Source organism: Sinohyriopsis cumingii, chromosome 17 (genome assembly GCF_028554795.1).
Source record: "Sinohyriopsis cumingii isolate HCF-2022 chromosome 17, ASM2855479v2, whole genome shotgun sequence".
NCBI classification, from domain to species: Eukaryota; Metazoa; Mollusca; class Bivalvia; order Unionida; family Unionidae; genus Sinohyriopsis; species Sinohyriopsis cumingii.
Window position 1 is genome coordinate 107,107,419 of NC_142977.1, and position 26,695 is coordinate 107,134,113.

Below are 26,695 nucleotides of genomic sequence, written 5' to 3' on the forward strand. Positions count from 1 at the left end.
AAATCTCATCACTAGCTTCTATATCAGCTGATTGCAACTATCCCTCACACACCAAAAGATCTTTTTGACGACCATTAAAACAGCTTTCACGGAATTAAAGAGTGAGAAGGCTAATTTCCTTAGTAATAATTAAAAACTAAAAAGACATTATTTTTTGTTTCAATTGAAATTGAAAATTCCAACAGATGAGAGTAATAAATATTAACTTTATTCAGGTTTTAGTTAAGACCACAATTTCTCTGCAAACACGACAATACGACTATGTGTCTAGATCCAAAGCCTGTCTAATCGTGAGGCGAAATCAACTATAGTACATGTAAGAATGTTTTTTTGGATCATTATGAATTTCAGGGCTAGCGACTCTCTCTCTCTCTCTCTCTCTCAGAAACTGCTCTTGCATATATGTATCTCGTGTACCAAAATTCCATCTTGTGACGCGACACATTATCAGAGCATTCATCACGGCAACTTATCGATCGAGTACGTACTTCTAGATCTAAATGCTTTAAGTGTTACTTTTTCTAGGCCGATGTACTTCGTAGTTTCTCCGTTCAAATTTAACTTATTAAGAACAATTGTGATAAATTCTGCCGAGTATTCCCATAACGGTATCATATTTCGTTTTGCCCTAATGTTTAATCGTTGTGACTAAGCTTCCGCCTTTTTCTGGAGATTTTTCCTTGTTTACTCTGTATGACTCCAAATATTTCCTCCATGAAATATGGTATGAAAAACCCAGAAGGTGTTCCGATTGTCCGTACGGTTTCATGTCAAGAATTCATGTGACTCATTTTGATCCAAGAAAATGCACGAAACAAGTCAGAATTTGTTACAAATATACTTTGAGATATATAAAATTCATGTCAAAGTTGTAACAATGGTAAATAGTATTCGTGTGGTCATGGTGTGTATTACGCCATTTTTAATGATATCACTGGACAACAAATTTTTACAAAAGTCATGTTACTGAAATAAAATTAGTCAATTCTTATCAATTTTTATGTGCTGAACACGAATATGACAGTCAAATTGCAAAATTGGCTCTAGTTTTTTTGTAATCTGCAAGAAATTAATGTTTACATAACGAAATGCATTCCAATAGTAAAAGGTCAACTGTAATAGCCTACCTATAAAAAATCAAGTCATTGACTACATCTTAGATTTCTTCGCCTGTCTCTTGTACAGCTGTTCGGGAGCATCTCTGAGGAGTGTCCAGCAGTAGTCAGCCAGCATTGTAGTGGACCATTTTCCCTGGTATCTTTGTTCCATTGTTGCGATATCTTGATGAAAACGTTCGCCGTGTTCATCACTAACAATACCTCAGTTGCTAGGAAAGAAATCCAAATGGGAATGAAGGAAGTGAATCTTTAGAGACATATTGCAGCCAAGTTTCTTATACTTCATCAACATGTCTTCTACTAGTTCCTTATAGTTTTCTGCCCTAACATTTCCGAGGAAGTTTGTAGAAACTAGGCGAAAAGCATTCCATGCTTGTTTCGCGTCACCTTCCAGCAAGTTGTTGAACCGGTCATCTTTGAAAAGCTCTCGAATCTGAGGACCCACAAAAACTCCCTCTTTAATCTTTGCTTCGCTGAGTCGAGGGAATTTTTCATGCAGGTATCGGAATGCTGGCAAAGTCCGGTCAATGGCTTTCACGAAGTTCTTCATCAAACCTAGTTTGATGTGAAGGGGTGGTAGCAAGATTTTCTGAGCCTCAACCAGAGCTGGGTGTTGGATATTCTTCTCTCCAATGGCTACATTCTGCCTGTGAGTCCATTCCTTCCTCATGTAGTGCATTTCCCTTGCTCGGCTATCCCACTCGCATAAGAAACATGTATTTTGTATATCCTTGCTGCAGTCCCATTAAAAGGGCAACTGCCTTCAAATCACCACAGAGGTGCCAGCTGTACTTGTTATACTCAATGGAATTCAGTAGCTGCCTTAAGTTATCGTATGTCTCTTTCATGTGGACAGCATACGCTACTGGAATAGATGGAAGAATGTTTCCATTGTGCAAAAGCACAGCCTTGAGACTCAGTTTCGAAGAGTCCACAAATAGTCTCCATTCTTGTGGGTCATGAGTGATTTTTAAAGCATTCATGAGGCCCTCAATATCGGAACAGAGTATCAGATTACTTTCCTTTCTGAAGAAAGGCTCCAATTGCTGGTGGCGCTTTCGATATGCAGTAATTGTGACATCTTCTTCTAGAAGATTCCATTGTTGGAGTCTTGATCCTAGCAATTCTGCCTTGTTCTTTGATAAGTCCAAATCACGAATCAGGTCATTTAGTTCTTCCTGTGTTATTCTGTGTGGGGTTGATGATGCACCACAGTGAAAATCTGGATCACTGCATGCTGATGGACCAGGAGAAGAACAGGTCGACTCACCTTTGTCTTCGTCAGATGAATCAAGAGAATATTCTGCTGGAGGTTCTGGAATAGGAAGTCCCTCACCATGTGGAACTGGTCTCAATGCAGACGGAATGTTTGGGTAGACTATTCTCGACTTCTTTCGCTTCGTTATTCCGCCGGAAAGAGGAGGAACCAAGCAGAAGTAACAGTCATTTAGGTGGTTGCTTGGCTCTCTCCACACCATTGGGACTGCAAACGGCATTGATGACCTTTTGCAATTCAACCACTGTGAAAGCTGTGTTGTACATGTAGCACAGCATATATGCGGAGCCCAAGGCTTGTCTTGGTCACCAACCTTGCATCCGAAGTAAAGATGATATGCCTTCTTCACTTGAGAATTGATACTTTTCTTCTGGTTGGCAAATGTCACTTCCCCACAAATATAGCAAAAATTGTCCGCGGTATTAACACACTTTCGAGGCATTACTGTTCTTTATTGTACGTAAATGGATAAAACAATAAGTTTTATGTAACAGTAGCTTGAACTGTCTCGCACAACGTCTAAAATATTTTAAATGCTGAACCTATCTGATTGGGCTTTATATAGTACACTGCTTACGTCAGCTTCAGCAGCCGCCTGGCATTAGTATAATAGGCCTACACATGTATAGTACACTGCTGACGTCAACTTACTTCAGCAGCCGCATGGCATTAGTATTGCATTGCATCAGAAAATGATGCAATCAACTGTGGATGATGTGAGCATGATGGTATTATGCAATGTTACATCATTATTCCGGATGTTGCTGCAGTCCTACTGGAGAAATTTACACAGTGAAACATAGAAAATGAGGTATATGAATATCTTCAAAACGAGAGCCAATACAAATTTTTCACGGTTATATTCGTGTTCGGCACACCAAAATACTACAGATTAGGGCCTTTTCAAGTCAGTAATGATTTCACTGTTGACCAGTGTATTTAATACATGTTCTCGGTCTTAGCCGCAATTAGACTTGTTATACTCTTTACTTAGACAGCCATGTAAGTACTTTTATGGCGCAGAGGGAATATTTCCAGTTAATGATTTTATATCAGTCCTAGTCTACGAATTACAACCCTGCAGATAAAATGTATTATTTTCACAGATTTGTATTATACTGACTACTTAGTACAGAAAACTTCTGAAAGATTGCATCGTGTTTTAAATTAATTTATCATCTTTAACACTTGTATTTCTGATAGCGTAACAAGAGTCTGTTTCATTTTCTGTGAATTTTACCGAACATGTGGTCCAGTGATAGAATGCAATTAGCAAGAGGAAGCGTTTTCATCGTTCTCAATCACTTACAACAAACTTCAGTTGACTGAGGGGGTCTTGCTATCAATGAACCGATAATTGCATGTAAGGTTTATGTGTTGGCATTAGTAATGGTATATGGTGATGTTTTGTAGAAGCTAATAATTTCCTGTCAAAAGTGCGTTAAGACGAAATAATTAATTTCATGCTTTTTGGTGGCGTGATTTATTGTCATTTGTTGATAGCTTGCTGACACTTATTCAATGTTATGTACGTATCCCGAAAACATTTGCATTTACATTGTCAACGTTTGGCAATAATCAATACAAGTAGCTAAATTACAAGATGAAGCACCATTTAGTCGTACTAGTATAACTCATCTATATCGACTAAGGTTCATTCCACGAAAACAATTTTAATCTTTAATAACCAGGTTGTATACCACTTGTTTATGGAAAGTTGTAATAAAGATGACGCTGTTTGCGACAGGCAGTGCCTATATTAATAGTAAATTTTGCAATATCAAGTAACAACACATCAAACCAATCAAAGGTTAACAAAAGGATTGATTTCTTAAATATTATGATTATGGGGTATTTCTGTTATTAGCTATTCTTGTCTAATGGAAATATGCGCTAAACATCTGGGTTTTTTTTAACTCTGTGAGTAAAATGCGCTGTAATTTACATTGGAATAAATCATGATAACATTTATTACCCATTTAAGAAACATATTGCAATTATTTCTTCTGTCGTATGACTTTTTGTGTTAGACTTTATCCTTTGTGCACTCCAATCTTTAAATTGAATTATGAGTAGTCGAGTCTAGTGTATCCGCAAATACGTATGTACCTTGTAATACTTGTATCCATAATTGTACTCATAACCAGTTATACATGTATATTTTAATGTCACTCAAAACCAGTTACACGTGTATATTTTAATGTCACTCAAAACCAGTTACACGTGTATATTTTAATGTCACTCAAAACCAGTTACACGTGTATATTTTAATGTCACTCAAAACCAGTTACACGTGTATATTTTAATGACATAAAGAGCATCTATAAGACAGTTTGCACGTTGTTTTGTGAAAACTTCTTTTTCAAGCACGCACACAAATATGAGAACAAACTTGTTCGCCTCAGTACTATTTGAAACCCCTAAACTGAGATAAATGGGTTTTACCTATACTCTCATGCACATGTTACCCTCAATATGCTATTTATTATTAAGTGGAAATGATAGTCAAACAATTTCATTGTTCTTCTGAGCCCATAAGATTACAAAGAAGATGTAACAATTTAGAAGGCAAAGTTCGGAATAAACTTATAAATACAGGTTTACCGACAAGATGATGCAATTTGTTTCCATATAAAAGTGTGATGAGAACTACGTAGACTTCATGTTAGTTCTTTTTGTCTCCCGTGAAACAAAATTAATCAACTTATGTGTTTCTGGTAACGGGGGTGAAAATACATAATGTTTTAAGCTTGATGCTCGAAATAACATTAATAGAATCGCCCAACACTTTCATGTCAAGCAATTCTACAGGAAATCGTTCGGTCTTAAAATAGGACTTTTTAAATTACTCGCATCGTTTGATACGTTAGGTCACCAAAATTGTCAATATAAGCACGTATCAAGCAGTGTTCTGGTTCATAGTCATAGTAAGATCCCCTACATGGTGACGCTGAAATATGACCAAACACATATTTCAACAACTTCAACGCATCCTTCACGGAGCGATATACAAAAATCAAACAATTATAGTTTTTGTATTTGCTTTAAGAAGAAAAGTGCTCTTGGTTTTGTTACGCAGGATTTAGCTTTTACGTTCAGTCTTTACTTTGCCACGTCTTTCCCACATTGATCAGCCTGTCCCACATTGATCCGCCTTTCCCACATTGATCCGCCTTTCCCACATTGATCCGCCTTTCCCGCATTGATACAAACGTTTGATTATATGTTGTACTACATGATACAAATCATCTTATTCAAGGAGTCGGTTAGGTTTGTAAAGATTCTACAGTTACTTACGTCAGCAAGAAATGAAATGAGTTATGAAAAGAAGATGAAAGTTAATGATACGTGAAAGCTTGTTGATTATTATAATGTATTAGAGTCAAGACATGCTTCGTCTAACTTATATTCATTTATCGATAATATAACAAATGTACCTAAAAGTGATATAGCAATAAAGTGACAAATTACCCTTATTTGTCATGATGGCATCATGCCATCTCGATACGGCGACTCAGCACGAGATATACATCTATTATCTTCTAAAAATATGGTGTATGCGGTAAAGTATACATAATAAATACAGGAAATATGAAATACTGACACCAGCTTCTGTTACATTTATAAATCAATTCGATGTCTCTCACATATTATCAAATCCGTAGTCCATTTGTCAGTGCATTTTGGCATCAATAAAATGATGTGCGTTGCTAAGTGACAGTACAGTAATGGATATTTGGTCCATTTTCCAATGGTCTTTCCAAACCGTGGAGGTTTTCTCTGGAACGAAGGTAATGGGTCGAAATTTATAAGAAATATACATACATCTATGTCACGAAGGACAAGAAATAGACTGAGAACCAGTCACTGAGAACAGGTTACAAAAATATCAGTATATTAGAAGAATAAAGAAATGTCCTTAAACAAATGGTTGCTCCAGAAATTACAGCTCATTAGGTATACAAGACATATTCAGACCTTTTAAGACACAATACATTAATTAATGGCATATTAAAATACTTCGCATTTTCCAAATGTATAAATAGCCTTTCTCACTGTTCAAGTCACAATATAATTCGGGAATCAATGAGGAATATACTAGTGGTGTAACATTTTCCCCATTTCTCAGAAGACAGTATCTGCTTAGGAAACAACATGAAACGACAGAAGAAGAACGCATAATGGCATTATCTTCTTGTATTGTATTTTTTTTATTTTTGTTGTCGTGTTCCTTTTAGCAAAATATTAATCCTTTCCAAAATCAGGACTGTTGACATTTGAAACAGACACTGCATCTATTACACGTAACGTACCAGCAGCATATTATAATAATATTGTAAATATATAATAGATAAAGCATAACGTAGTTATTGTTAGTTAAACATTGATAACAATTTAGTTCAAGTTGTTAAAGGAAAGTTCCATTATCTGAATTTATATTATATCTCAAAGTTAATTATACTTAATTTATGATATTGTTAATTATATTTTATTTAAAGAATTAACACAGCAAAGACTGTGCTGTGTTCAGAATTAATACATATTATTTTATGCCGGAAGTATGAGAATAATTCTCTAGTTAATTTCACAAAGAACAGGTTTCAAGAGGCTCATTGGAAGAATAACAAGAAACAAACAAAATGATGCTGAGAAAAATGTCCAACAAACTCGCGGATAATATAATTAGCATTTCAAGAAATAGCTATGCAAAAATAGAACGCGTTTCTTAAAAATAAAAATAACATTCGAACTCAAAGAACTTGTCATGAACGTATAATGTTTTTGACCCCTTCCTGTGAACATGAAAGACAAAAAATGACTTGACGTGTTTTCTCCGTATAGAAAATATTATTCAGCCACTCAGTTATGTCTATAAATAATTTTGTTCAAACATCTAAGTGACAATTCTATCTAATCAAGATACCTGACTACTTTGAGCGATTTTCTCTGCCTATGTTTGTTTTAATGTACATTATGACGTTCGTCGAATTTGCTTGGGCACCAGCCAGATCGACGTTGTAAAAATAAATGTCACTTTCTTACTTAAATGAAATTTATTTCGAGATCATATTTCCTGTAATTTTAAGAACATAGTCGTAACTTTCAATATTATTTGTGTTTGATTGTTGAAGGGAATACCCATAGTTAATATGAGAATCATAAATACAATCGGTGGAATGGTCCTACTACTTCTAGAAGGGATTATTCACATAAATTCACCAATCAAGTACAATTCCAGTAAAATTGGTTACCCATGACACATGACTCTGACTCTTATATTAGTGAATATCCCCGCTTACAGAAATTTCCAACTGTAACTTTAAAAAAAGAAGCAGTCTCATCGAGAAAAACGTAATTCTTTAGTCATATTTGAACTAAAACATAATGGCAGAATTAAATATGCAAGCTGATATTTTACTTGAGACAACTGGACAAATCGTCCTAATTTAAGAGAAATCATAAATATTAAATTTATCAATAGCTGAATAAAACAAGATGGCTTGAAGATGATGACACATTAGACATACTAATAGCAACGACAGAAACGAGAACGAGAACGAGAACGAGATATTAACTGTAGATTAAAGTAATAATGAGTCTTCTTAGATGAGGAAAAGATTGCCATATTGTAAACCTACAGGCACATGTTTGAATTTTCACACAGGAACGTGTCCTCGAAATATTCAAAGCTTGACTTTTTATAATTTAGTTGCTTACCAATCTCTTAAAAGACATTGTGATACACATAAATTTGCTTTCTTAAGAACAGCGATTTGGGGTAAATGGAAGAGTCGTTCATTGTAACCAAGCCCCTATCTCACGACCGACAACTCTACAGTAATATTAAATCAAGAAGAGAGATGTTTTCGTAAAATCATATCACTAGTAACGTTGACACTAATATATGTACTTGGAGTCTAAAAATCTTGCTCTTCTTAAACCGTTTCTTTAGTACTGAAAAGTGAAGTATTTTGTCAGTATTCGTTTGCATTTTGTCAGGTTCAATCTAGCAATTTGTCAGTATTCTTTTGCATTTTTTCAGGTTCAATCTATGCATTTTGTCAGAATTGTATGCCTGTTGTCAGAACTGTACGCATGTTTACAGAATTCCTATGCCTTTGGTCAGTATTTCTCTGTATATTTTCAATATTCCTATGCATTTTGTCAATACTCCTCGAATAAGATCAGTATAATTGACAGGGAAGCGCCACGCCCTATTGTACTTCAGAGGTATTCGAACTAACTGTCATTGTAGAACGATATAATTTGTTATTTTCGTACGATGAAAGTGGGAAAAAAATCAGTAAAGATACTAAAAGATATTTTTGTATGACCCAGGTCTCCCAACAAGATAAGGAATTCTGCATGCGACGATATCGTCAGTTAAGCTTGTCATGTTTAATTTGGGAGTTTGCATTTCTTGTCTAGGTGAACAGTTTGATTACTAAGTTGATTGCCCGTCCTAATATGGGAATAAGAAAGTTACAAAAAATAAAGAAATTGGAATGAGCTAGGTTTAAAGAAAGTTTGAACATAAAAATACAAAAATGTATTTGAAAAGTTGTATGCCGCATCGAGTTTCGAACTCGCGACCGCTTGTTTGGCAAGCGTTACACATAGAAAGACCAATGTTGGTGTTTATATATAAGATTCTATCGACTGTGAATTAGAACCCTAAAATATTATATAAATACTAGTAAGACTGTGTGCAGAAAAGTGTATTTTGGGGGAAATTGTATGTAACTAATTCAAATATAAAGTGATACAAACACCTGGATGACTTTCACGCCAATCTAAAAGATCTAGAAACTTGACCTAACTCCAGTATAAATTAATTAATTTATTGAGACCGACAAGGTTTTTTCGGAACGTGGTGTCTTGTCCTTTTCAATGTTGTTGAGACTTGCACAAAAGTTATAACATTGGCATGCACAAAAGCTTAAACATACATTTGACGTAGACGATGATATGGATGAAATTGTTCTCACAATTTCAGGCATTTTGTTCGCAAAAAAAACAAAACAAAAATGGGAAACAGACATACAGAATCAATAACAAATGAAAATTCTGACAGGTATGGAAAATGCGATTGATTCTATGTCAATGATCCCACACAAAGTTTAGCAAATGAAATACTATGTTTGATAAAAAAAAGAACGAAAACACTAACATCAAACATGTTTAATTTTAATATTTCTACATGATTTTAGGACTTTTACTATATCTGATTATTTAGAAAATCATCCAGCTTATAACCATTAAATCCATACTTAAAACAACCGGAGGTGCCGATACTCGGTAGCTTCGATCTTATTAAAACTTGCCTGTATTTGATATCTTTAGGAAGTTGTTGTTGCAAGTCGCAACAAATTCCTTGCAGAATTCGACGAGGGATGGCATTGGCACTCATTTATCTCGAAAGAAAAGGCGCTAAAATGGGAGACACCCCAACAAAGAACGCAGGAAGAATGAAACTCTAGTCCTGTTTTTGCTCAATAATGCAAAGAATTTTATAAGGTCTACTTTTAATGTTAAACCTATATATGTTAGCTTAGAACATAATATTTATTTCTCTACCATGCAATGCTTTTCAGAGTTGACATTGCTTTGAAACATATCAGAATCTGATCCATGCCATCGCAGTTAATCATCGATAAATTCTTCTATTTTATGGACACGGCATATGCCAGAAACGATGAAGATAATTCAAACATTAGCACCTGCAGAGCGCATGAGAGTTACAATCAACGATTAAAACCACCTCATGAACAGCGTTTATAAATTTCGGAGAGCTTTAATTCAAAACAAATTAAAATGCTCATGATTTTTTTACCACGTTAGTCTACTACAAAAGTATAGAATTTTGTAATATTTGCATCCTAAATGTATTCATAAGATTAGTAATTAATAATCTGACTGATATGTCTATTTAATTTATATTGTGTGTTTAGATTTTGTAGATGGTTGTAAGTTGTAAGCAAGAGTTCACGGTCAGTCTTGTTTACAGTTAGACTAGGTTTTTCCGTTGGAAATCTTCACATTCTATTACGATATAGGTCAAGTGAAAATGTAAATGAATAAGGATTTAATAAAGAAATAACTCATTTCAGTTTTAGGTCAGTCTATCGGAATCCATTTTTGGCCATAGTTTACAGTTGTGTTCCGATATAATCTGAGATGAAGTATTTATTGAAAATATTATTTAAAATTACTAAAGTGCTCATTTACCTTTTCAGTTTATACCCATCATTTTGGATTATTGTGAACTCATTTAAAGACATTCTGCTTTGAATCTTTTCCTTAGATCAGGAAATTCAGAACTGTTGGAATTCATTCGTAACATTCTTTATTTTTGGATTTGTGATAGGACATTCAGGATTATTTGGTATTTAATTGAAAATACTTGAATATCAACATTGTAGTGAAAGAAATTGCTTGTTGTACTTAAAGTGTTGGTTTCACTTCTTTCTGTTATATATCTTAAGACATATAGTCGTAACATGATCAGCTAACCTATTAGTCTATATCCCTTATAAAGTCTAGTCGTGCTGCAAAATGGACAGATCCTGATCTGCCATCACATCGTGCGCCGGCCGATCATGATCTTTGTTATTTGCAGTCTTCTATGCTAGCAAGAACGGATTTTGTCTGTCTCCTCTTAGATGCATAACAACGAACTATGCATTGCCAGACAAAATATTGTAATAAATTTGACATCGAGTTAGGATTTGCAGACTAAACAACCCCTGATGGGAAGCTGACAGGCTAGAGATCTTTTTATTATCGATCAAAATATTAATAAATAATTCAATTTCATGGGCATGATTGCTCTTCAATGTGTTTCATTTGGTTTTGTGGGTTTAACGTAATGTTTCAGCACATGATGGACCTTGAGTAGCGGCCAATATATATTTGGTGAAAGGAATAACTCGGGAAGAATCACAGACCCACTGAAATATATTGGCAAGCTTTCTCGCATATCCATCTTGTTTGAGATGAGACTCGAACCCACGTGGAAGAAGGTGAGATGTCTTTGATTTGCAAACGCGAGCGCATTAGACATCTCGTTCACCCGGGAAATTAGACCAGCTGAGGCCCCAATTAATATGTAAGGAATAACATCGGTACTTTAGTTTGTATGAATACAACTGAGGGAAATTGAGGTGTTCTTCCTCTTAGGTCTTTAAATTCACTATTTTATCAACCATGAAACTTGCAATTTTTGGTGCGCCACAAATAAAATCCAATTCAGAGTAAATTTGTTCTATAAGAGAATAAATTTCAAATCACTTTGTAAACACCAGATGAAACTCGGTACCATGTAATCTCTAGATTTTACTCTTTAATACCCGTGTTTTCAAACAATTGATTTAAAAAATACCTCTTGATTTTTTCTGTGTATTTGTTATATGTAGAGAAACCAAAAAAGTTCCAAACTTAAAGCATTGATACCTTTGTCATCTCAAAACATTTTGCATATGTGCACTCACGATTTCTAATAGCCGTTGTAGCAGATTTCTTAATTAGTCTGAATTAGTGTATATTTTAAAATCTATAGATTTTAAGTCACTTTGAGTTCAAATAATCAACGTATTATTTGCAAAAACATTACTTTACGAGAAAGCTTTATCTGAAATTTTACGATTTTTGGAAGGAACATTTAAAATAATGGTCCCATATATAGATGGAAGTGATGCAGGATTCATCATGTACATGGTGCCTTTTTGTTTTTGTATTGCTTCGAATCTTACAACTGAAAAATACTTGTGGAAACAAATATTTCATAGCATTTTAATCCAATAGCTTTTCTGATGCCAATCGGGTGATGAACGTATCGTCAGCTAAAGATGCGCAAGTGAAATATCCATTTAACCAAAGGTCAAAGATTCCCAATTAACCTAAGTTAACCACAGGTCTAAGATTCCCCATTGGTCTCGGGAGGATGCTTGAACTTTCCTTATCAATGCTGAGATCGTGCTTAATGGATCATTTTGACTCTAGTGGTGGGTCATTAAATTCAGAGAAGAGAACGATTGTGCAGTAAATGGTTTTGTTAGGTTGACGATAAGACCTGCTCAACCTCAAAATCACTCCAATATATTATCCAGAAATAATATATGAAAACTACAAACTATAACGTTGAACCTAGGACGGAATGATGTTTATGACTGACAAAAATTAAGACCAATCAGGTTTGAGATTCATAAAAATATGTATCCGATGAAGCATACCTCTCCATCGTAAGCCTTGACACTGCTGATGGATCAAGTACGTTCCTTCATAATTCGAATTTATTATCTGTGAGTGATTTCGATAACCCACTATTTTCCATATAAATTAATCACTTGTTCCTTTGAACGGTTGTTCAGAAACATGTACAGCGTAAGTAAGTATCCCTGTACCGTTTCAGATTCACAATATAATTTTAAAACAAAATTTATATAAAAAAACTGTGGGCGAAAATATTTGTATTTGTCTAGACAGAGTATATACCATGTGAGTATTCTTTAAAGCGACTAGACACTCGAGTATGTAACCTTTGTGATTTATTGTTCGGACAGCGTAGTGGTCTGGGGAGTACTAAAGCAAATTAAAGATACAGTTAATCGTTTTGTGGGTCTTTTCAACTATTTTTTCAATTATTATTTTAGCTGCTAGGAGGGCACTGCCGCTCCGGTGGACTACGTGGTTAGATCGTCCGCCTCGGATGCGAGAGGTCGAGGGTTTGAACTGATCCCTATCCGAGTCATACCAAAAACGTCTAAAAATGGTACTAACAGTTGCTTCGCTTGGCCCTGAGCGTTATGAGGTTAGTGTTAGGACTGGTAGGCCTGGTGTAAGGATAATGTGACTGGGTGGGATATCATGATACATGTCTGCGGCATTATCCCGCAGCTTTATGACTGAAAAAAAAAATTGATAAAGCTACGTAAACATTCCAAAATCACACGCACAAACACACTCACACACACATATACACACATGCACAGGAGCGCACTAACGCACTATACGTCGGATTTGTAAATATTGTAACCGTAGACAAGCAAATATCTTGATTGTGCCTTGTAACCAAGGTAATACGATCCGCATACTTTGCCTTGTAACCAAGATAAAACAATCTGCTTTTTTTGTCATGTGATTTTATGCCGAATCAAAGTTTTATATATTTTATTTATTAAGAGTAAGGCAATCTACAATTTAGGCAAACCTCAGTGTTCAAATAGGAAGGACAATCCATTCACAGAGAATAGATAGGAAGAAAGAAAGATAAGATTACATTCTAATATACTGAGAATGTATCGCACATATACCAGATGGTGATAAATTTTGCTATTATTTGGTCCCATATGTTTCCATAGCAATAAACCTTTTCAATTATGATAAAATAAAAAGATATATATATATATATATATATATATATATATATATATATATATATATATATATATATATATATATATATGAATCAAGGAATAGGCAATAAATACAAGAACTGATATTCAAAACTGGAATGAGTTGAACGAAGTTAATATGTATTAATATGTATTTGCTACATGTAAATATAATATAGAAAAATTTCCCAAAAATAAATCTGTTTATTAATAAATATTTTTGAATGGTTATCGGGAAGGATACTGACGATTAAGATTTCGTCTGTCCTCAAGAACCTCCGATTTTCTGAATACGGCCGTCACAGGTCCATAACTAGCCCATTGTGTTGGTCTTTGTATATTTACGTTTGCTGTGACAAAAGGACTTTTGTGGGATGCTTTGGCATCATATGGATGCATATCACATGTTTGCCTCCAGTCTAAATGTCCCTAGACTTTGCCAACATATTCAGTGTAACAAGACAGATGATAATTCTAAGGCCGTATTTAAAATTGTATGGATTTTTTTTTCTTGCAAAGGATGTGCACATTTCAATAAAGGCATCTGCTTTGTACTTTAGAGTAGCCCTAAGGTTCGCAGCATCGTACGTAATGGATCTCTAGATGAGACACATTCAGCATATTAGAGATAGATAACCTGGGGGCTGCTTTCACTACTGATTCCATGAGATTTTATCATTTTCAGTTCTTATCAAAGGAAATGATATTGGTTCTATAAAAAGTGTTCATTAAAATCACAACAGAATTTTTAAAATATTTTATTCTATGTAGATACAAGCAAAGAATAGCCCGACACATATGGACATGTGTTTCGATTATCTCCTCTTTTCTCAATTGTTTACTCTTTGAGCTTTTTTATGTGAGGATTTTGGGAGTGTATTCCCAAGTTTCTTAATAAGAACTTGGTCATATCTTAGCAACTGCTCTCTCCCCATACGCACATATGTACACACACAGAGTATAACCCTATTTATGCTTGCGTAAATATATCTATGAGGAATTTGGATTTTCGGAGACGGTTCGGTTGTAACAGAAAAGGCGGCTTCAAACTATTACGAGCGGCCACCTTTTTGGCTCGAAACTATAAAAAAAATAGTAAAATTATTACTGGTTGCGTATTGCCGAGATAAGCTGTATATTCAATAAGTGGTCAGCGATTACTAACGCAGGACGACCAGACATAATGAAACATCAAGTAAACGTTCAGTAGAATCACCAGAACACATAACTTTACAAAAGTACATGTAAAAACCCAGCAAATCAAAGCAATACTTTAGACATAAAGTTGCTAAATGTAAACCAACTATAATTTTTAGATCATAATTGGCATTATGTCCTTCTCTCTTCAGAAAGGAGAGAAAGTAGAAATACATTTTGGCCAGATTTCATCTTTATATTAGGAGGCACTATTTTTCTACATAAACCTCTATGTCATGCTTGCAAAATGTTGTGCAAATACTTCGAATAACGAACTCATTTCTTATGGATTAGGATTTCAATATTTTACCATTTTCCCCACGTTTAAAACGTTGTCCTGTTTTCCTGCTTTCACGAACATCTAAGACTACAATATAATTATTGACACATCGAATTAGTCCTTCGTCACAAGCTGTCTATTACCCCCAACGAGCAGGATAATCATCCTGACGATTATGACTAAATCTGCGTTCACCAAATGCAAATAATCGATTTAAATTTCAGAAGAGGATAAAAAAAGTCTATAAAAAATCGAGTTTCAAACCTATAAAGTGCTTCACAATAGATAGACCACTCCTAGCTTTACGAACTTGGTAAAAGGTTGAGACATCTACTTCATTAACAGCGTTAAAAAAAATTACATGACTGACAATACTTCCGGTTTGAAACCAAGTACTGAAAATGGTCTTAAGGCTGATCCCTGTTACTCTCCTAATGTCTTCCAGATGTAAATGTCAACTGGCCGTATGCCTGGATAAAAGAGTCATTACTCAAATGAAGACGAAACCGAACATATATATTATCTCTGAACAGGCTATCCAAGTGCTTTTATCTCAAGACATGAGTCTGAACATTCACATGACATTTAAACACGAGAGAAGAAATTCGTTTTTGATAATGATAAGGACAAAAACATGACATGTATTAAACCCATTGGAAAGAAAAGATGTTATATCTTTTTCTTCTGCTTTGTATCATGCCAAATATTTTTTCACACATGTAGCAGGTATTTAGAAGAAAAAATGGTCCAAGTCAAATCTGTCTGAAAGGTTTTGAGTTTGCGAATCTATGCGAATTACGGCGCATCATAACACGAAGGTTTGATTGCTTTGATGCAGGTAAAGCCAAATGGTTTGTTCAGAGACACACCGCAGTACCACATGCTGATCTTCAAGACAATAAGCGAGAAATGTGGCCATCTAACCCATTAAGATGCTTTGTAGTCTGTGGTATAGGTTTATTTCAACACTAATTTGTTCCGAAGGACAATAAAATGTCAAATCCAGTTTAGATAAATTTGTTTTACTGTGAATCATCTTGCCAGCAAAGGAAAATAATACGTTATTTACAAAAGCAGCCTATAAAGAACCGAAATTGACATAAATGCCAAGAAAAGTTAGCAAACTTGCAGAAATTAAATAGTCAACAAGACAATGATCATGTGTCTCCCTCAAAATTTTAAATAAATGCTTTAAAAGTTAGAAAACTTACAGAAATTAACTATTCAACAAGATAATGATCATGTGTCACCCATAAAATTGAAATAAATAGAATAAAGATAATCGAATGGGCTCAACATTTATAACTAAACCGGTGTAAGAAAGCGATAGTGCAAATTCCCGCACAGGCAAATGCATGATTCCAGTAGGAGTCCATCATTAGAAAAAAGAGAATAAAGGGAATTAATACTAGAGTATCTGATTATTTACATCTTACGGATGTTTCCCATGAGAGCCATCACAATATTCTACAAATGTTTATCGCAGATATGTTACTCTTTAAATACACATATAATAGATTTACCCGTGCAATCACTATTAATTAATGTCTTGAAGATCATCCAAGTGATGGCATCTTGCAGAATTCAAAATATATATTTGTCTCGATTCAATGGAATGTAATCAGTTGTTCTTCTGTTTCTGTGTCTAACTATCACGCTTGGCATTCGTTGTCAAGGTAATCGAACAATAATGTTTTGTACCAATACGCGTTCTATCAAGATTAAATACTTTTTTCTTACAACGGAAGTTTAAATATCAAACTAGACATTAGTTTAGTACTTCGGTGTTGCTCTAAGGCATCCAATATCGCAAATGATGGATTTCTGAATAAGACAAGATCATCAAAGTAATGGCAAACATCCTGAGGAAGCTTTTAAAGCTGATCTCATGATACTTTGGCATTTCCGTCTCATCCCAATGTGCACATTTAGAACCATTATTGTAAGTACAAATCAGACCCGCCAGTGACCTCAAGGAATAAATATTTAGTACTGTCCAATATAAAACGTCACATAAAGAAAACATACACATAAAAATCCTAGCATAAGTAGTGATACAAATAGAGAGACAAATAGAACAAACTATAAGTATTGTCTATCCGTTTGTCCATGAAACGAATCTTTTTCCGTTTCATAACATGGTAAACAATTTAGACATTCTTTTTTAATAAAAAAAAACTTTGGGCACTTTATTCCTCTCTGTCAAGATTTATATCAAGATGTGATCATGTGTCGTGTACGATAATCAAGTCCCTGGCAAAAATGAATATGCTATTTTATATACGAGCTGTAACTATGGAACATACTAATCGTGTTTTGCGGAAAGATTACTCTGAAATGCACCATAGCTAGATGCGTGTAGCATGCACTGGTGTTTATTAAAACGTTAAGGTCATATAAATGGATTTAACTTGTCCTTGGTTTATGTGTTACATATTTTTAAGCACGCCGATATTCTAATGTACCTTTGCCTTCATAGACGTCAAGTACATACGATGAGTAACGTATTAGGTCATGCCCGAATCTAGAAGACAAGCACAAGAAAAGCCCTACATCTTGCGCTTTATACGATATGCTTCTCGGACGTTTTACTCTCTAACCAAACCAGATGCATTTGTTTTACACGGAAAACTATTATTTTATGCCCGGCCAGGGCTTCTAATGGTCACAAATACGAAGCTCATTTGCATAATCAAGTCCGAAGACTATAATTCAAATCAATATTAATGTCCTTGACCTTCCAGGGGTATTTCATGAGATCGTCGTTTTCATACAATTTACTCTTAAATTCATCTCTTAAAAATTTCAGTCTAACAGTATTCAAGGTATGTAAATTGTCATGACAACAATGAGGATCAATATTATGACCGAATAATAAACTTATATTCTGAGAATCTAAACATATTCAGGCGTAGACCGTAATGCATTCTGTATCCCTGAATACACAACTTTATATCAATCACCATTATGGTCTATTCAGCAAGGAAAAAAATTGTGTACTTAAAGTCATGAAGTTAAATTAGATGAATAGATCTATGTTTTTTTAAATATACTATCGCTCGCGAACTAAGGAGTTATGTTACTTTCGCTGGAGACTTTACTTTGGTACTGCGGTAATTTGTCTTTTCTGTCTAACTTTCACTAAATCTCTATCGTTTACGATGTTTGTGAAGACCTCAAGTTTTACCGATAATGTAATTTAATGCAATATACTTTTTTTCTTTACGCATAGTTCCTCGTACAAGATCAGATCAACTAGTTGTAGTAGCTGTCAGAAAACATTGAGATTGTTAGCTAAATACTAAGATCTCAATATAATTAATGTTACACTCAGATTCCTTGTGCAAATATTATTTCTATAAAATTACCTGAACTGAACTTTCCTGAATAGTGGCTGTAAACGGCAGCATGGCAATACAGATTCCTATATAATATGCATATTACTAATCATAGTGCCCAATATAAAATATCTCAGCAATAAAATATATGTCTAACAACTGCCAGAAACATATTGAATCGGATGTGTCTCTTAGAAAGTTTGAACACAGCTAAACGAGGGGGCAGTGTTTTTAAAATTCAAAGACTATCTCAACATAAAAATGTTCACATTTGAATCTGCAATAAGATGTTCTCATAAACCGTTTGGTGAATAAGCATGTGTTATACTCAGAACAATACTTGATGGAAAGTAGAAACAATGATTAAAATCAATAATGCCACACTAGTTTCTATTACATACTTGTGTAAGAAACGTAGCCAAATATTATCATGCCAACATCTTCAACATAAAATCATAGTGCATTATTGCTATTTTCAGACTAAATGGACACTTTTGATTGATGTTTCCTTTTCCAAGAATTCAAGGCTGAGATGCTTTTAAGACAAAACACTTTAAATAATTTTAAAAATAGGTGCAAGCTTTCCTATTGTGTTATCCGTCATCTTCTCTCGATGTGACTGAAACGGGCTGTCTCAATTATCGTCATGTGTATTAATACACTTCGAGTTTTCAGTTTTGTTAAAACTGAAACACACACACACACACACACACGCACGCACAGACACCAGCTACATTTTCTTTAGACTTGTATTATTTTGTTGTAGTGTTTGGTTTCTTACGAAACTTCAATGTTATGGATTCCTCCTCATCAAAAACTGTGTTTCATCTCAGTGCAAGTCATATAAAGTACCAGATTCGTTTCCTTTTGGAGATTATATATCAGAAAGTGACTGTAAGTGTTGTCATTTCCACGGCCATACAAAACAATTCAGAAAACATCAACATATTTATAGACGTAAATATTGTGTGAGTATTTAAGCAAAAACTACAGAACGAATAACAAATGAATTTAGGGACAATTTGTTTGCATCCAGGAAGTGTCCAGTGGGACAAGCGAACGTTTTATTCCTATTACATTATTATATTTGCGATTCCAATTGGGAAAGTTTCAGAGTTTTAAGTCAATATATCAGGATAAACAGACCCATTCAATGCACAAAAATCTTACTGGTGCAATAAACCTTCCCTATACACTCGGCAAATGGTATGATAAACAGCAGAGGATAACACAGCCTTAAGGTCTATTCATTGTGACTATGTAAACAGTACAATTAGTTCTTGAATTGTTATTAACTCTTTGAGTTATTTTCCTTTTAGGAAAAGCATAGCATTAAATTACTCCACATCGTGCATGTCTGTGTGAAGTTTAAGTAATTGTGTTAGGAGCATACAGAAACTTTTAGAATGCTTTCACAATGTGCAAAAACTGTCCAAATAACCGTAGAAGATACTTAATGCCCTTTCTTAAAGCTGAAGATATCAGAACGCATTTATGATTATCTGGCGACTTAAAAAAAAAAAAAAAAAAAAAAAAAAACATAATTCTAAAGAGACGCCGATTCTCTTACTACAGTTCTGATCACAGGATAACAGGATACAGAATTGAAAATTTATACTTTATTTCAAACGTGCAACTTGCTAGCTCCATTGATTTCAGGCTAACCAACCATTTTGATTGGTAGCAAACAAATGTTAATATATCATCTCAGCATCTTAACATCCAAGGGTATCAAATTCCTAACAAGAAAATGAATATTAAAGAGTAATTACAATTATACATACCCCCTGTTCAATTCCATAAAGATAATGTTTTAAAATATAGATCTTAAACACAAGAAAGAACAAACGAGCAAGCTGAATAGCTTGCTATATCCCTAATCGAGAAGTGATGCCCGTATTAAATTATACGTGCTAACCGTTAATTTAAAATTCTCGCCATCTTCGTAATCAACTGGGGCGTCTTCCTTACAATTCAATCCAACTAAAGATATTCACATTGACTGTTTCGTAATAATTGGTTTAAAAATCGATTATGCCTTCATCCCATTTTTTCGTATTTCCATGATAATACAATATACATCTGTAATGAGGAAAGATCGTTTTCATCACGTTTTTCACATAATACGGCACACATACTAAACTCATTTCTTATTAGGCATTGATTTTTATATCAACAACCTATGCATTTACGTTGTCCAAATGGCATCTGTAAAACGGCAAAGAATTATTAAAGACTGGAGAGAAAAAATTGTGTGTCACGAGAAGCTCGTAATCGTTTTAGTCATAAATTACAAAGATCACGTGGCATAATGGATTTAGAGACATGTTTGTTCGCATCCTTGGAATACCTGCGGGGCAACCAGGCGATATAGATTCCTGGTGTATTATATTATGCACGTTTCTGGTCAGGAAATAGAAGATTTATTTTTCTTGTAACAGTCAGCATGATTAAATAACAAATCGACATGGAGAGTTTGGTTACTATCAGGAGAAACTGATACACAAGCACATATGTTCTCAGAGCGCTAAAACATAAACACATATGCCATCAGCACACTAATACACATATACAAACACATATGTCAGGGCACTAATACACAAACACATATGTCATCAGGGTACTGCATCATCATGCCTTAAAGTCCGCAAATTTAGCAATTATAATTAGTTTTATTTCAACCATGCAAGTTGTCGCTTGTGCCTTGTGCTAATATTTAAATCCCATTAATATATAAAAGTTCGTCCGTAAATACACTTATATATCACTTGTAAATCAGAAACACTAAACAAATCTGTCTAAATATCCTGTCACAGGAAAGGTTAACGGAACAATATTTAAATGAGTTACAACACACGAAAACAAAAATATTCTAAAGCCTAGTATTTACTGTACACGCTCAGAGAACAATATTTTTTGTGGTTCCAAATAGTGTTTTCTACAAGTGACAGTTGGTTGTGAAGCTGATTTTAACGCTCATTATCTTCTTTTATAACCAAAAGGAAAACTTAAGCAATTTAATATTACATGATAGTTTAATTTTAAACGCTGAGCATGTAATGTTCGTGTTTTGTTCCAATCGGACGGAAAGAATAAGGGGCCCCGGGTGGCCGAGTGGTCTAAAGCGCTCTCCGTTACGGATCACTGCCATCTCACCTCTGTCTGCGTGGGTTCGAGTCTCGGATTCAGCCAATGTGGGTATGTGAGAAAGCTTGCCAGTAGCTTCTCGTGGGTCAGTGGTTCTTTCTGTGGTTTTCCCGGGTTCTTCCTCCACCATTGATACTGACCGCCATGTATAGCCTATCGTGTGCTGAAAAATGGCGTTAAACCCTACAACAACAACAACAACAACGGGAAGAATGCGTCTCGATCTGACGGACTCTATGTATACCTACGCTTTATCAGATTCGTACTTTCCGCTGAAGAACAAAACACGCGTGCGTGTATAAATCAGCTACAAACTTAATACTCATATTTAAATACATATCTTGTTATTTGAAGAGCATGCATACGTTTTCTCGGTGTTAAGAATAATAACTGTTTTGCTCATAAAAGAGGAATACTTTAGTATAAAATCTTAAAAACAAGAAGCCACAGAGGAATTCGATACTCAGATTCTCTCACTAATCAAAGATGATTTCCCGTTAAATTAAAATATTAACTGTGAACCAGTTAAATTGTGAACTATATCTCTTCCAATAACAGAAGTTTCAGCGTCAAAAGACACACCATAATTTCCAGACGTACTTCGATAATAAATGTTCTGCTTTTATGCACAATATTTTCCTTGTTCGTGTGGCATATAAGAAATATAAAAAATGTGATATGTATGGAAATGTTTAAAGGTTGTGACAGTAATAGTATACCCATTAAATAAAACCCACCAAATTGATACGAGATGGTATCATACATTTCATGCTTATATCTAGTGGATATCGAGAGGGACGAAGAGATAATACATTCTTGACATAGTATTCTATTTACGAAAGCAATTCAACTACAACAGCCTAACTATATTCTAATGTGCTCAGTGGCGTAAGTTGAGCTGCACTAACTACTATTCTCACTCGCATACGCAAACATCTGAAACCAAATTGGTTTGCGAAGTTAGTTTCTCCAAATGTTTACTGAATACCCTACAGCACTAGTACAAGCTTGATTGAAGAAATGTTTGTATATTGCGAAGCAACTGAAGGACAGAAGTTTACATATGTAAAGATGAGATTCGGAATAGCTACTTAATATTCTGAAACAATCGCGAATCGTTTTATGTTTTACAATTAAAATTGGTATAATGTATAATAGAACAATAAGACAATGCCTCCGGTAATCTTGGCTCTTTTGCTGATATCATATTGAATCACAAACATATTATGTTGGTAAAAGCTATCTTAGAAACAATAATAAGATAGGACTTAAAGAAAGTTCCTATATCAAAGTTCCTCCTATATCAGAGCACCGTAAGGAACGTTCCTTTATCAAAGTCCCTGTATTAGAGCACCGAAAGGAACGTTCTTATATTAAAGTTCCTACTTTATTAGAGCACTTTTAGAAAACATCCTATATAAAAGCCCCTACTGTATCAGAGCACCGTAAGGAACGGTCCTATATCAAAGTCCCTACTGTATTAGAGCACCGTAAGGAACGTTCCTATATCAAAATCCCTACTGTATGAGAGCACCGTAAGGAACGTTGATATCTAAGTTCCTACTATATTAGAGCACTTTTTGGAAAGTTCCTATATCAAAATCCCTATTGTATTAGAGCACCTTAAGGAAGGTTACTACATCAAAGTCCCTAGTCTACTAGAGTACTTCAAGAAAAGTTGATGTATCAAAGTCCTTACTCTGTTAGAGCACTTTAGTGATATTTTGAGGACTATACATTCTTTGTATCTAATGGGAGAGGCTTTTTATGTTGCAAATCAAATATATCTATCGTAGTTTTGAAAGATTCCAAATAGTATCAACTACACTCACGTAAAAGACGAGTCGAACTGCAAAATGAACAGACCCAGATTTGCCGTCGCATAAGGAGCTGGTAGATCTAGGTATGTGCAGTTTGTTAGGATTAATCAGTAGAACAAACAATCTAGATCCTGATCTTCAATTGCATTATAGGGATCATTCATTATTCTGAAAACCCTGACGAACCTGTCCCAATAAATAACAGTTTTTTTTACGCTCTATGGTTGGCTTGTGTTGACTTGGTAGATAACCTCATGATTTATAATTTTCGCTTCCTGTGGAAATCAGTCTCTAAGAGGAAATATATTTTGCATTGACCAAAATATTAATATGTCATGAAGAATTATGGTATGCATTTTAAATATAATGTACATAACACTCATTTAAGTCTTCTATATAACAGTCTCAGCTGATATCTTACAAAGTATCTTAGTATTTGTCACTGATTATTTGTCTGAGAGCAGAAAAATCTGATGTTCAGAAATCTACTTAGGTGAGTGGAGATAAATACATATGAAGGAAACCCCTTTTGGATTTTTGAAGATGTGACGATACATCCTAATCGTCTGCTCTCTCAGATGTGACGATACATCCTAATCGTCTGCTCTCCCAGATGTGACGATACATCCTAATCGTCTGCTCTCTCAGATGTGACGATACATCCTAATCGTCTGCTCTCTCAGATGTGACGATACATCCTAATCGTCTGCTCTCTCAGATTTGACGATACATCCTAATCGTCTGCTCTCTCAGATGTGACGATGCATCCTAATCGTCTGCTCTCTCAGATGTGACGATACATCCTAATCGTCTGCTCTCCCAGATGTGACGATACATCCTAATCGTCTGCTCTCTTAGATGTGACGATACATCCTAATCGTCTGCTCTCTCAGATGTGACGATACATCCTAATCGTCTGCTCTCTCAGATGTGACGATACATCCTAATCGTCTGCTCTTCCAGATGTGACGATACATCCTAATCGTCTGCTCTCTCAGATATCGTTCTTGTGTAAAGACAACAATTGATCGGTCTGAAAAGCTTCGCAAATGCAAGATAGGGGACACAAACAAATGGAGAAATCACAGAACTTGTTTTTCCAACAAGCATGCGTTCATTGTAATATTGAAAAAAAAAATATGTATTTTAGTAGCACCTTCATATTCATTCATAACAAAAGACACAGCATATATGTCACGGTTTTTTGCATTAGTATATTTTGGTCACTGACTGATGGTTTGGGGTGAGTGAGGGAATTGGGTGTAGGGTCTGGTGATGGAATATGTGAAAAGTTTGAATATTTGATATAGTCAGCCATCGCAGTTGATGGAATATGTAAAAAGTGTGAATATTTGATATAGTCAGCCTTCGCAATTGCTACATTTATTATTATTATTATTATTATTATTATTAGCAGTAGTAGTAGTAGTAGTAGTAGTTGTTCTACTTGACATTACATTACCGGTAGAAACAGTACACAGTGATAGTGACCGCTCTATCTTATCAACTACAACACTTCCTTTAATGAATTAATCCGAGACAAAAATACCGCACGACTAAGTGAAAATTATAAAATTGAATCCAATGCGCTGTTTGAGGCTCTGAAAGTCCATTACGGTATATTGCTGTTTGAGGCTCTGAAAGTCCGTTACGGTATATTGTTATGACTTCGAGACTTAGTGTTGGGACTTCGAGACTTAGTGCTTATGCACATATAGTCCTCTTAGTGGCCGAGTCGATATTTTATATATAGGACACACTGGATCATCTCTGTCACGATACAGATAGCTGCTGTATTAGACATCTTTCTAAACCGAGTGTAATATTCGATCATTAATTTGCGCGAAGATCTTGAGAATTAGTCTTATTCGCAAGTTCGCATCTCAAAATGTATTTGAAGACTACTATGTTCAAATGTCTGTTCTAAACATTGGATGGACTAAGATTAGATTACCAAAACATGTTAGAAAAAACAAGTTACTAACATGTTCTGAATTGTCTATCAGAACATAATTTGCATTTGGATTCCCCCTTTTGATAACGATTCTCGTTACATTTACACCAGCCGACATTTTTAACTATAAGGTACTTTTACATACCTATCAGCTCTCCTCCTACCAATAATCAGCGAACATTTCTGCTATAACCATATGCTATAGAAAATACACGCTCACATACTTCCATTATTTAATCATGCAAAACAATTAATCACTACGACAAACCTGCTACAAATATTAGCATACCGTTATACAATAGTCATAGTGGAATAATGTTTTATAAACGTGTCGGCAACGTTGACACGTTTGAACCATAATATAAAAAATAAACATAAAAGCACAACACTTTTTCGAACTTTTATCAGTACCTTTACTTATATTTGAATTTGATCATTTTAATAATCATGATTATTGTTTTGTATTGCCTATCATGCTTCAATCATTGATTTATCTGGGTGGCCATCGAGTCGTCAATGAAAGAATTCATTTTACACAACAAGAAGCAATTAATGGTATCTAATACATGAATTATCCCATGTAAAACTTTTCTAGGTTTTCTGTGGGTTCGCAAATTATGTCAACGTTTTGATCAGTGATCGTCAATGCAACTAAAAATGATGACGTAAGAAGTGGGTATGTCATTCCTTTGCACAACACCATTTTACTGGAACTGGTTTTCTCAAAAACTATTGAAAACCTGTGTAGCATTTTGCTATTTCGGTGCAAATTTAACTATTTTACATTTTTCATTTACTATATATATATATATATATATATATATATATATATATATATATATATATATATATATATATATATATATATATATATATATATATATTGGTAGGCCTAAATATAATGGTGCAATAATTTGGTTCTAAAACCATTGCACACAGTCTTGTTGGTTTTTAAATACAGCCCTAGAGGCTTTATATGTCAATATTCACCAGAAATGCATCATTAATGTTCATAATTTTATATACTATTTAAAAAATAATTTCCAGGTACAAACTCAGACAATATATTATATAATGTCGTACGACAAGGGATCAGACGTTAGTACACCATTAGTAAACCAAGGGAAATATTATGTCTGCAAAGAGCAATGAAATTTAATCTCTTCTGCCTA

General features: G+C 34.6%; 1 protein-coding gene across 1 annotated transcript in view; it reads right to left on the minus strand.

Annotated features, from left to right (window-relative positions):
* The window catches only part of LOC149779628 (uncharacterized), a 131,005-nt gene that overhangs the window by 102,122 nt on the left and 2,188 nt on the right, over positions 1 to 26,695 (minus strand). The window lies entirely within an intron of this gene.